The following is a 12,783-nucleotide window of genomic DNA, read 5'->3' as shown; positions in this document are numbered from 1 at the left end:
GTACGTATACACTTACACAAGCATGATTGAACATGATTTCTATGAGATTAAATTGTTAACGTGCGGTTCGTGCCGACTGGACGTCAAAAAAAAGAGTGCTGCTGTCATGTATCACACGTCTCTTTTTACCACGCAGTGTTACTGATAGTGACATCTCTCTTGCTCAGGCCTTTGTTTCTTTATTCCGCTAGGTATATTAACTTTATGGTGTAGAGTAAGCACATAGAATAGTATTTATCGCGAAAAAATGTAGGTATGGTCCCAGCGTGTTTCTACTATAATATCTTTCTACCACAAAACTTCCTGAGGCACTTTTAAGTCCAAGGATCACAAAGACTATGGCCGCCATAATTGTTCAAGCCATTAGGCCGTCCACATTAGTCATCCAGAAAAACCTACGAGGCTTAGAAAGGTGCTCATTAGCGAAATGCGGCCTGTATACAGGGTGTAACCAAAACAAGTGATAATACTTTAGGGTGTGTATGTGTTCCTTATAGAGAGTTCACTGTGAAAGTAGCAGCGCTGAAAGACCAAAAATTTTTTTCATTTTTGTATGGGCAAGCGCCCGAACTTCACGAGTTTCCCCGTACAAAAGTGAAAAAAAAAATTTGGTCTTTCAGCGCTGCTACTTTCACAGTGAACTCTCTATAAGGAACACATACAAACCCTAAAGTATTATCATTTATTTTTGTTACACCTTGGGGGTGAGCCAAAATCTTTTCGTTTTCGCTTCGTTATAGAATCGCCGATGATAATGTATGGAATTGACATAAGCGTTCGTTAATATGACGTTGACGTTCGACTCGTCTTATGTCAATTCCATACATTTTGATCGGCGATTCTATAACGAAGCGAAAACGAAGAAGTTTCGGCTAAATGGCCAGGTATACTTTTTTGTAACTCTGTTTGTTTTCAGTAATTAATGACTTAGATTTACTGAGAGAAAAAAATTATTAACTTGGTTTTAATTTTAATATATTATTTTAATTATCTCAAAATTAACAATTTTAAGTTCATCTCGTGGATGACCGTAATATTATATTGGCTAAGAAATTTTGAATAAGTCTAAATAAATTCTATGAACACTTTTAAAACAAATATATTAATATTTTGGGCTAATGCTATAGCCTCGTCGCGGAATTTTTTCAGGATTCCGTAGCCAAATATAAAAACTGAACTATTATAAAGTAATGCCTCTCTAAAGTCCATGCATAATATATCACAGGCAGGGCCCCCGTAAGAGCTACTGGCGCCCGTGTACAAAAAAGATTTTGGCGCCCCTTAAGGCAAGTTTTTAAATTTATTTTTTATGGTAGGTAGGTGAAATAAAGCAAACAAAAATCGGCCATGTGCGAGTCCTTGGCTTTGGTTTTGACGCCCCTAAAAGATGGCGATTTGGCGCCCCTAGCGGATGGCGCCCGTGTGCATTGCACACATTGCACATATGGTAGCGGGGGCCCTGATCACAGGCACGCATTTTACGCATTTATATTTATTTAGAGTTACCCATAGACTGCTTATGAAGAGATAGTGCACATTAGAGACACGACAGTTTTTAGACAATCTTGTTTCACATAGACGAGTCAGCTTTACGATTAAAGAGAAACAGTTGTGTCTATCACGCGGCACATACCAAGACGAAACTGTTTTGTCTACGACGATGCAACGCATACAATTGTATATTCATCAGTAGAGAACGTTTGGATTAGACTAGGTACACCGCTAGACAGTTTTGTCGTTAATGCGCGCTCGCATACACTTCAAAGGGAAGCCGACAGTCGTTAGTCAGACTTGTCGCGGTGCAGCTGTTCTTGTACGCATTAGAAAATTTTGTCTATGAGACGTTTTGTTTCAAATGTGCGCGTCTAGTACTTTTTGTTATGCGATAGTCTGTCTAAGAACTGTCGTGTCTCAAATGTGCGGTCGCCCTAAACACCAAGACAAAGACCTAAACTAAGAAATTGTATTATTTCGCTATCACTCCGTTCAAAAGTATCTTCTTCTTCTTCTTTACAAATGACCGACTCAGTGAGTTGCAATGTCAGAGTGGTTAAAGCAAGAGGCTGTCTGATTAATGACGTGGTCGTCATGACAACGCCAGCTGACGTCACAGACGAGTCCTCGACAGATGTTCGCTTTCGTCAAAACCGTCACGCCTTTGTGAGACAAAATGGCATTTAGATAATAGTCAGTGGTGTCGAAAGATTCACAACTAAGGCCCGTATAAATAAATTGCTCTTACCGCCAACATTCAGCTCAAAATTATTCTTGAGATGCTGATTTAACTTTTAAAACGTACCAGCTATATGGTTAAACCATACCCTCAACAAAAATCTTGATAATATGAGCCATGGCTCCAACCAAGGCGCAGGATCTCTTTTAATGGAAAAGAGAACAGAGATTTAGGATATTGCCGTTTTTGCTATTAACCTCACAATTGGGCGACTAGGGTATTGATGCTTTTGCAACGTTCAAATTATTTTCCTGCATAAATAAAAAAATATGCTTTCGGGTACACTCAGAGTCGCTATAGTAAAAAAAATATATTATGATGTTATGATGTTTTGAATCTATACGACTCATATGAGCTATCCCACCAACTTTCATTGTGTCATTTTAATTTTCTTCTACATCAATCACGAAAGAGTTAAAATTTTATTCACGTAACTTGCTAGGTCCTCAATAAGAAGGATAAAATCTAAATCGTTTCCCTGTTCCATTACCTGTACGTCAGTTACAATGTTTTATGTAAAATATTAGCTTTCGGCCAAGGTCGTAGGGCAAATTTCCTTACGCATTATATACGCTGTAGGTTAAAATTGTGTGTGGGAAAGGAGAATGCGTACACTGTTTTACCTACACAGGTTGAGGTTTATTTCGCGGAATATTGATTTTTGCAAAATTAACGCCTGATTTTATTAACTACGCTGTAGATCCTTTTTTTATGAAATAAGGGGGCAAACGAGCAAACGGGTCACCAGATGGAAAGCAACTTCCGTCGCCCATGGACACTTGCAGCATCAGAAGAGCTGCAGGTGCGTTGCCGGCCTTTTAAGAGGTAATAGGGGAGGGTAGGGAAGGGAACAGGAGAGGGTAGGCTAGGGTAAAGCGTAGGGGATTGGGCCTCCTGGCTCCGGCCTTACTGTAAGTTGGAGTAATTTTAGAAGAAACGACGCAGTACATACAAAGCTACAGTATACATAATAATAATATATTATACTACGAATAGTAAAAACTATTTATTATTCGTAGATATTATATCATATTATATGGCCTTTAAATTTTTTAAATTTAATACAACATGTAACAGAACAAAAGCTTAAGACTTTAGGGTGTGTACAATTTATCCCTTGTAGAGTTCTCTGTGAAAGTAGCGGCACTGGAAGAGTTCATTTTTTAGTTTTTAGATAGGCAAATTCATGATGTTGGGACACTTCCCGTATAAATATAGAAGCCAGTAGTCCTTTCGGCGCTGCAGTTTCACAGTAAGCTCCAAATAAGGGGCACAGACACCCAAAAGTAACACCTTTATACATGACATAACCCCACCGAATAAAGTAGGACCAACATCTGCGTATGAATCAATTAGTTTGATGGTACCATCAAAAAATTTATTCATAGGCAGTTGACAGATCTACGTCATTGGGTCGGACTTGTCAATACTATGTTATGGCGCATTTTCACTGGTCGATAGAGTCCGCATGCGGGCAGCGGGAGATTTCTGAAACGCATGCCACGACCAATAAAAACGCGCCATTAGTTGTCATAGACTCCCCGTATGCTTATGGTATGCTTTATACCGTACGAGTTAACGACTAATGAAAATGCGCCCTTAATCACATAAAGTTAACTAGCTATAAGATAATAGAATGACATTTTCTATAAATGATTCCTAGCTAGATCGATTTATCGCCCCCAAAACCCGGGCTATATACTAAATTTCATGAAAATCGTTGGAGCCGATTCCGAGATTCCAATTATCTATATATATAAAAATGGATTTTCAATTGTGTTAGTAACGCTAAAACTCGAAAACGGCTTAACGGATTGGGCTAAATTTAGTCTTAAAATATTCGTATAAGTCCAGGGAAGGTTTTAAAGTGACACGAAGTTCACCGGGACAGCTAGTATAATATATATATACAAGAATTGCTCGTTTAAAGATATAAGATTATATAATTACCTAGCGGAATAGAGAAACAATCCCGAGCTGTCAAACGAAACCAAAATTGATTTAAGTACATCTGTGTGTACAAACTGTTTACATGTGCGTGAAAATAATGTTCTGCATAAATTTTTCTTATAGTTTAAATTGTAAACGTGCCGATAAGTGCAGACTGACTGTCAAAACAGATAAAAAAAGGGTTCTGCTCTCATGTATCACACGCCTCTTTTTACTACGCAGTGTTACTGATAGTGACATCTCGCTTGCTCAGCTCTTTGTTTATCTAAATTCCGCTAGGTATTATTAACTTTATGGTTAATCATGAGCTTGTTGTCGGAGTTTGACATAACACTACCAAATTACGTAGGTCCGCCGTCTACCTGTGAATCAATTTCTCCGATAGTACATGGACATGCAACGTACAAGTATGTAAATGATGTCCGGCTTAATTGTAAGTCAGGAATCAGGATTAATCCCACACGAGATCCCATCAGAGTTTGACAATGATTTACTAGCGCAAGTTGCATAATTGAGCTAGTTTGGGATGTTAAATACTTCAATCGTTTTAACTTGATATGGGATTGTTTTATACCACTTTGTTGTTTCGAATCGGATACATTTCAACTATCTCGCTCTATTTCCATACAAAACATCGCCATCTCGTTCACTCGTATGGAAATCTAAGAAAAGCGTGGCCTACGAGATCGCGTGACGTCATCCACGGCCAACTCGATTTATAGCACATTCTAGATGGAAACAAAAGAACACGAAGAATTCAAGACTCTATAAGAAAATTATTCGGCATAAATACTCGCACAAGACAACACGTTGTTATAAAATAATATTGTATTATTCGAAGAATAAATACGTACTTATCTATTGCTGTGGTCTGCATGTTTATTCGAAGAGAACACTTAACACAATCGAAGTTTTTTCACCACTGAGGCATAAGCTAAGTAGTTGTTCTAAACAAAAAAAATACGTGTGGCTTTTGGGGACTGCCGCGGTAAAGCAATAGCTTTAATAGCATTTTTTATCAACCTATGCAATTATAATACGCATACGTGTCTCGTCGCAATACAAATACTGTGCTGAAATCTGCCGAACTGAAACCACGTTAGAGGATGCTCGGCAATGCCGCACCGTTGTTACCGGTCGGAGTGTTAGGTTTATTTTCGTTACGGATTTTTTTGAATGGGTCGCCGCGCTCAAAGTCCGCGATAAAAGCAATTCAATAGCTTAATAAATTACAAAGTTCAAGTGAAATATTCTGCTAATTTCCTCTTATAATTATATGATCATTTTCAAAGCAAATTGTCTTCAATTTAACCCGGTCAGGGTGCATTTTCTTTTAAAACTTTCCCACCCCAATTAGGGGTCACTAATGGAAAAAACTACGGAACTCCGCAATAAAGTTCATTAGCTGTGAGAGAAAAATTCTCTCTAAATTTACATTTGATTCAATTAAGTGTCTCTTAGCAACTCATTTCACTTTTTCCTTTTAAAACTAATTAGGCACGCTCATGTTGACTGCCAAACCTCTAAACTTTGGGCTTAAGCATCATCTAATATTAAATAAATATCACTTTCCTTGCACGTCATAATAATACTGGGTGGCGTAAGCAATTCCGTTGCGCACAAATTTGTTTATCCCGCAGGAACCGTACATTTTTCTAGAATAAAAAGTATCCTACGTCCTCCCGGGACTCAAAGGATCTTCATACCGAATTTCAGCAAAATCGGTTCAGCGGTTTGGCAGTGGAGAGGTTACAGACAGACACACTTTCGCATTTATAATAATACTAGCTGTTAGACCGAGCTTTGCTCGGTATCCGATGAAAATGACATTTTCTAGAAATGATTCCTAGCTAGATCGATTTATCGCCCCCGAAACCCCCTATATACTAAATTTCATGAAAATCGTTGGAGCCGATTGCGAGATTCCAATTATATTTATATATATATATATCGTCGGCTTAGTGCAAGAACTCATTAAGTGACCAATGCAACAAGTCGAGTAATTAATAAATTAATTTTAGTAATTTTGAATGTCCTATTATGACGATAAGTTTTGTAGTCTCGACAATAAAAACATCTGTTTTTTATAGCTTAAAAACTTTATTTGTAAAATCAAATGAATAACATAACGAATGGTTAAAGATATTTAAGAAAAGTAATGAAAAAGGAATTTAATGACTTCTTGTCATTTAAATATGTTCAAGTTTTGAAATAAGTATTTCTTAAAACATACAAATCAGTCTTATTTCTCACAGAAAAGGAACAAATTTTAACAAATAATCAGCCTTATTTGCGTAGTACTAAACAGTAACCAAAAAATTAACTCTTATTTGACTAACATTTATAAATATCTCTTCCTCTCTCCGAAAACAAACCAAATAAGTAAAAATTCTATGCTTCTCTTAAGTACCCTGTTAACGATCAAATTTGTTTGACAAACATGTTTGATGTAATTTACGTTTTTATCAAACAGCAGCGCAGGCAGACAAACGTGAATCAATCATGTTTGTCAAACAATTAGCTAGAATCGGTTTGAGATCATGAGATCTTGTTTGACAAATACAGCGGAACACGTTCAAACACGTTTGTGAAACGCTACGCCAATCCAAATTTTCTTCAAACAGGTCAAACGTATTATAATCAACTTTATTAGTGTCACTGACATTTTTTCTCTTTCGTAAATTCATAGTTTTACTCAAGGTTTCATTAAATCCTTTTTTTGATACATCAAGTTCTTTGTAATCTGATGTGAAGTCGTATCTGTATAGAACTGTATTAGGTCTTTTCTTCTCGAACCTAAAACATTTAACCTTAAGCCAATGCATTGTTTCTCCATCGGATCCTATAGATCTATTCACCATCATGCTATCTCTCAATGTTTTCAAGTCTAAAATATCTGTGTTATTCATTACAATAGGTTGGTATGGTTGCTTTTTACCAGTACTTTTTTTAGAATTTCTATATCATGTTACAATAATTACAATAATAATCTTATTACATTGCATAAGTCAATCATGGAAAACACAGGAATAAACCGCATCTTATTTTCTATAGCACTATGCATGCTATCAACCTCCATATGGCTGTGTCCAGACTCGAGGTATTTGTGTTCTATAACGTTAAGGTGTGTTGTTTGAACTAAATACAGCTGCAAGCATAACAAAAACTGATTGCGATTTTGGCCTCCGGCTGTGTCAGAAAATATTGATATTTCTGTTACTGTAGATGGTAAACGTTTAATCCAGAGATATAATGCAGTTCCTACTTTATCACTACCTTTTTTGCCATCTACCTCAGTCCACAAATAACAGAAGCCATCATTTGGAGTACGAGCTTCATAGATAGTAGCATTGTATACATTCAACTTACGTAAATAGTATAACAGAGAAATACTACTAGTTGGGAAATGTAATACTTTTTGTAAGTCAATTGTAATAGAATTGAAGCTTTCATCCTCATTTGCTCTGATTTTATCTAACTCTTTTGCTTTACGGCTTTGCTCTTTTAAAGATATATGTTCTTCGTATTCTTTCTGTCGAGCCTCAAGTTCGGGACTGTTTTGTGATTTAGCAATGTTATACTTGTGACATGTCAAGCATTGATCTTTTTTAGGTTTGTAAAAATCTTTATTGTATTGTGTGCAAAATATGTTGCGATATACATTTATGGATACTGTAGGCCTTGATGCACTTTTGCATTTTTCTTCATAAAGCTCGTACATTTTAGATATGGAAAGGTTGCTATCTAAATACTCTTTTTACACACCTATAAACAATCACATTCTATAAACAATACTGACATCGATAGAATATGTTACAACAATGTAATGACGTCTTGTTGCATATTTTTATTTTATAAAATTAACTAAGTACAGATAGTGACTTTTTATGAAACATTCTGTAGCTTTGAACTAACTTAGGACTTAAAAAAAGTAATTAATTTATCTTTACGATTTTTGTTGTTACGAGATATGGTGCTTAAAATATTTTTCTTGCTGAAAAAATTAATTAAAGTACCTTAGAGATTTTTGTGTCAACATGACCTCTCAATTCGCAATTATCGATTTTATTGCTCAGTCATAGAGTCCAAACTATAAAAGCTAGCAATTAGTGAGTTTTTGTATTATATAGATCTCATCACGGCGGGTTCATAGCTGTTATTAACTGTACTTAATGATTTTTTGCAGTTAATGAGTTCTTGCACTAAGCCGACGATATATGTTATAGGCAAACTCCGAAGCTCCGGCGCTCCTAGGTTGGACTGGTCAATCCTCAGGTCAGACTGAATGACTTAGTCAAAGCCCAAACAAATGTAAATTTTCGGCCTTTGACTAAACAATTTTCGTCAAACCTGGGAGGGACTAATTTGGTCAGGCAAACGTCAAAACACAATTTTATTAAATCGGGGTTTGACGAGTCAAACTCCGATATAGGTATGAAGTGTCTTATCTTCGTATATTTGGAAGCATTTTATCATTTAAGCAGCTTTCAAGTCTTAACCGCTTAACTCTGCCAGTTCTGATACCTGATTGGTCAGCTTACGTGATTTTCACTTTTATATTTGAGATGCTTTAAGAGAATGCCGTGTGGCATTAGGCCCGCCTTTTGTACGATGTGCAATAAAGTATAAAATAAATAAAGAAATGCTTTGGAATATACGGAGGTTAGTTTGTAAGATTAGGTATAAAAAAATAACATTTTTAAAATAGGGATGATGACAAGGTCAAAGATTAGCGAATTTTGTTAATAAAATAAAGAAATCACGGTGAAAAATAAGTGTTCCCAAAATTTCAGCTCGATAGCATTTTTATTTTTTTTTGTTATGCGCCTTCAAAGTTGGATATTCAAGTCGTTTTTTTTTTTAATTAAATTTCTTAATATTTGTATACCATTCGATATCTTATGCAATTAAAAGCAAGTTTTGTTATGAAAACACTTTCATAAACGCAGTATTTAATATACCTATCGAACAAAGTTCTCTCCTGATGCGTACAAACTACGAAAGAGTGACGTCAGTCTTTCGTAGCACTTTGTATGGAGCGTTTTGGGCAGGTCTATTTTATGAGATGTTTGAATTGTCATATCTTGGTGAATTTTGAAGCTATCAGAGTCATTCTTTCAGCAATGTTTCTATTTTTTAAGGGTCTTTCAATTACCAATAAGAAAAAAAAATAGTCATCAAGCCTATTTTGATGTTTATTGTTTTAATAATTTCTTAAGTAATTAAAATGGAAAATTAATCATTTTTCTGACATGGTGAGGCATTAACTTTAATGTTAATTGTTTTAATAATTTCTTAGGTAGTTAAAGTGGCAAATTAATCATTTTTCTGACATGGTGAGGCATTAATGTTAATGTCAATTGTTTTAATAAAGCTTCTTTATCCACGTTTTTAGTAACAACAACACCGTTTGATTCACTCATCTTCAATTTTACACAATTACACGCCCGCACGCTCAATGAACGAACATGAAATGACAAAACAATCGGTCGGAACACCGCGAGAGACATTATGAACCTGTTTAAACATGTTCAGATCAACGTTTGACCGAGTTTTGCAGTCGCTTCTAGGATTGACTAGGCCAAAACCGAAACAGAATAATTTACTTTCGACGTTTGACTGAAAAGTTAGGAGCTCCTGGGTTTGACTAAAAAGACTTCAGGCAAAGGGCGAAATTGAAATGTATTTCGGGGATCGCCTGACGGCTTTGGCCAAACCTAGGATAAACCAGTCCTTCCGCGAAGAGACTGTGTATCGGACTTTGCCTATAACATATATATATATATATATAAGAATTGCTCGTTTAAAGATATAAGATTAGCGTGTTGTTATAGTACTAGATGACCCAGTGAACTTCGTGTCACTTGAAAACTTCTTTCCTAAAACCTTCTCTGGACTTCCACCAATATTTCAAACCAATTCAACACACGCACATAAAAAACAGATGAGTGAATTCTCTGGCTCTGGCGTGTGCGTTGCCATGATTGGATACGCGACGCGCGTGCGCAGTGAAATTCCTCATAAATTCCTCTTAAATTTTGAGGAAGCGATAGCGGAAGAGGATTTTTTAATTTTTATTTATGAGGATGCGATAACGGTTGAGGAACCCAAAATATTGCGGAACTTCCTCATGCGGAATCCTCAGCAACCCTAGTAGAAATAATGCTTCGATTTGAATGGCTCACATAAAAATGTATCGCATCGCCTAGTTTCATTACAATGTGAACCGACCTTTTATTCTTATGTATAGAATAAAACTTAGAAAAAAGTGAGATGTGTAATATACTTGAGTAGTACATTAAAAGCGGTTGTCTTCTATCACAAAAATTCCTCTTTACTATGCAATCACGAACAAAGCAAACAAAAACATTTTCTTAACAATTTAACCTTCAAAATATTTAGCTTGGCAGTTCATAGCACGTTTACACAATGGGAACAATACACGGATGTTTCCATCCATCACCATTCACCACTCTTCATCAAAAGTCTTCAGACACTGAAATAAAAATGACGGGGAAATTGTGTTTGAAATGGGCCGTTTTATTATTAGCTATTTGGGTGATTTATTTCATAAGAATCTCGCGAGATTTGATAAAAAATAGGGGTGAAATTGACTATGAAAACGCGTTGAAGGCGCTTAGGAGGAATGCCAGTCAAAAGCGCGCAGGTAAGAGTAATTACGGAACGTTTTGAATACCATCTGTTACAGTTGTTTAGCTGGTTTGTTCACAAATTGTATACAGTGGTTGTTATATAATGTGTATTGTGTGAACACTGTACACTGTAGGTACAGGATGTACGACTAACAAAATAAGTGATAATACTTTAGGGTATATTTAAGTGTCCTTTAAAATAATTATAATTAGGTTCACGGTGAAGGTAGCGGTCCTAAAAGAGCAATTTTTTGTGTTTTGTGTCTACTATGACATGGAACTCAATAAAGGGGACTCATACACAACCTAAAGTATACACACTTAGTTTTGTTATACAGCGATTGTCCAATTTTGTTACCTTAATGCCAATATCAGATTTTGAAGCACGACAGCATAATATACACACCTAGAAGAGTCTTATAGCACTTTAATGACACTTGTGGGAAGCAAAACTTTTATTACGTGAAAATTATACTTCGATTAAAAAAATGGGAGACATATTGACATATTATAAGTAATTATACTTTGTAATATTTTAATGCAATTAAGAATTATTATTATATAGACAAGATAGCATACTTAGTTCTGATTTTATAGTAAAATACTAATCTAATATTACCAATACTTACATACTAAATCTTTCTTGTAAGGCTCATTTACCTCTAGTATATAATTAATATTTTCCTTTTCAAGGATGGGACCTAATTGGCAATACAAAATACATTTCATCCTTTAAATACAAGCTATCAGCGGTACGGAATCAGAACTCTCTGCCAGGTAAAGCAACAAGCTTCTTTCATTGAAATAACGAGATGCAACGTTCGAAGTTTTAAAGCCAATTTCACTAAAGGCTACATAAAGGCTACGTAAAGAGCCATATTTAGATAACTAGTATTCGATAACTTTACAGAGAAGTTAAATATCTACGAATAACAAAGATTAAGTTTTTATTATTCGTAGTTAAATATAGAGACAGAGAAGACAGTTGATATTAAAAATGATGAAGAGATTTGACATAACGCATCGCTTAGTGATATGGCAATACGGCGCTTAATGTCAAATCTCACACATAGTTTACTAACGAACTTTGTTACCAAAAGTATCGAATGAAACATGACGTGAACTTGCTTAAAAGTAAGACTTGAGACCTAGTAGTTTTACAAGCATTCATAAAGAGGACCACACACGTGGTTTTAGCCAATCATATTGCAGTTACTCTTGTATAGGGATATAACTTTAGGATAAGCTATACTACTATTACTACTATTTGTTACTTAGGGCCTGCAGTTTCACCACTTCCTGATAAGTGCTGAATAGGCTATCCACAACTTTTTTGACAGATTCTCCATACTTTATCTCTGAAGGTAAGTGGTGAATAGCCTATCCGGCACTTATCAGGAAGTGGTGAAACAGATTTATTCAAATAAAAACATGATAGTTTGGACAATTAACGCATTTGATTTAACCAGTGTACATTTACCTTAAACTTATAAGTATAATGAATTTGTGAGTAGAGTGTATGTATAATAATATATATCTGAACAAATATCATAAATGCGAAAGTGTGTCTGTCTGTCTTTCTGTCTGTTACCTCTTCACGACCAAACCGCTGAACCGATTTTGCTGAAATTTGGTATATAGATACTTTGAGTCCCGGGAAACGACAGGAATACTTTTTATCCCGGAAAATGTACAGTTCCCGCGCGATAAATGAATTTTAGTGCGACGGAGTTGCGGCCGTCATCTTATTTCTTATATCTCGACCATATAATGGCACAAGTAATAGTTTGCGTCCTTTGCCAAACGAGAATCCTAGTATTATTTTGTAGTAGGAGAAATTTATGTTTTGTCACACGACAGGTGGACATTCAGTAAATAAACCTAAGGAATGTCACTGTGTATTATTTACTTTTATTTTGCCAACGTCTACTATATAAAAATAAGTCG

At 35.6% G+C, this 12,783-nt stretch overlaps 1 long non-coding RNA gene across 1 annotated transcript; it reads left to right on the top strand.

The window, feature by feature from the left end:
* Positions 1-1,538: 1,538 nt before the first annotated feature.
* LOC121733056 lies at positions 1,539-11,821 on the top strand. Its single transcript, XR_006036483.1, has 3 exons — positions 1,539-1,698; positions 2,218-2,221; positions 11,807-11,821. It is a non-coding gene; the product is annotated as an uncharacterized LOC121733056 (long non-coding RNA).
* Positions 11,822-12,783: the final 962 nt, after the last annotated feature.

This window comes from Aricia agestis, chromosome 13 (genome assembly GCF_905147365.1).
Source record: "Aricia agestis chromosome 13, ilAriAges1.1, whole genome shotgun sequence".
Classification (NCBI taxonomy): domain Eukaryota; kingdom Metazoa; phylum Arthropoda; class Insecta; order Lepidoptera; family Lycaenidae; genus Aricia; species Aricia agestis.
This window is presented reverse-complemented; position numbering and strand designations above follow the sequence as displayed.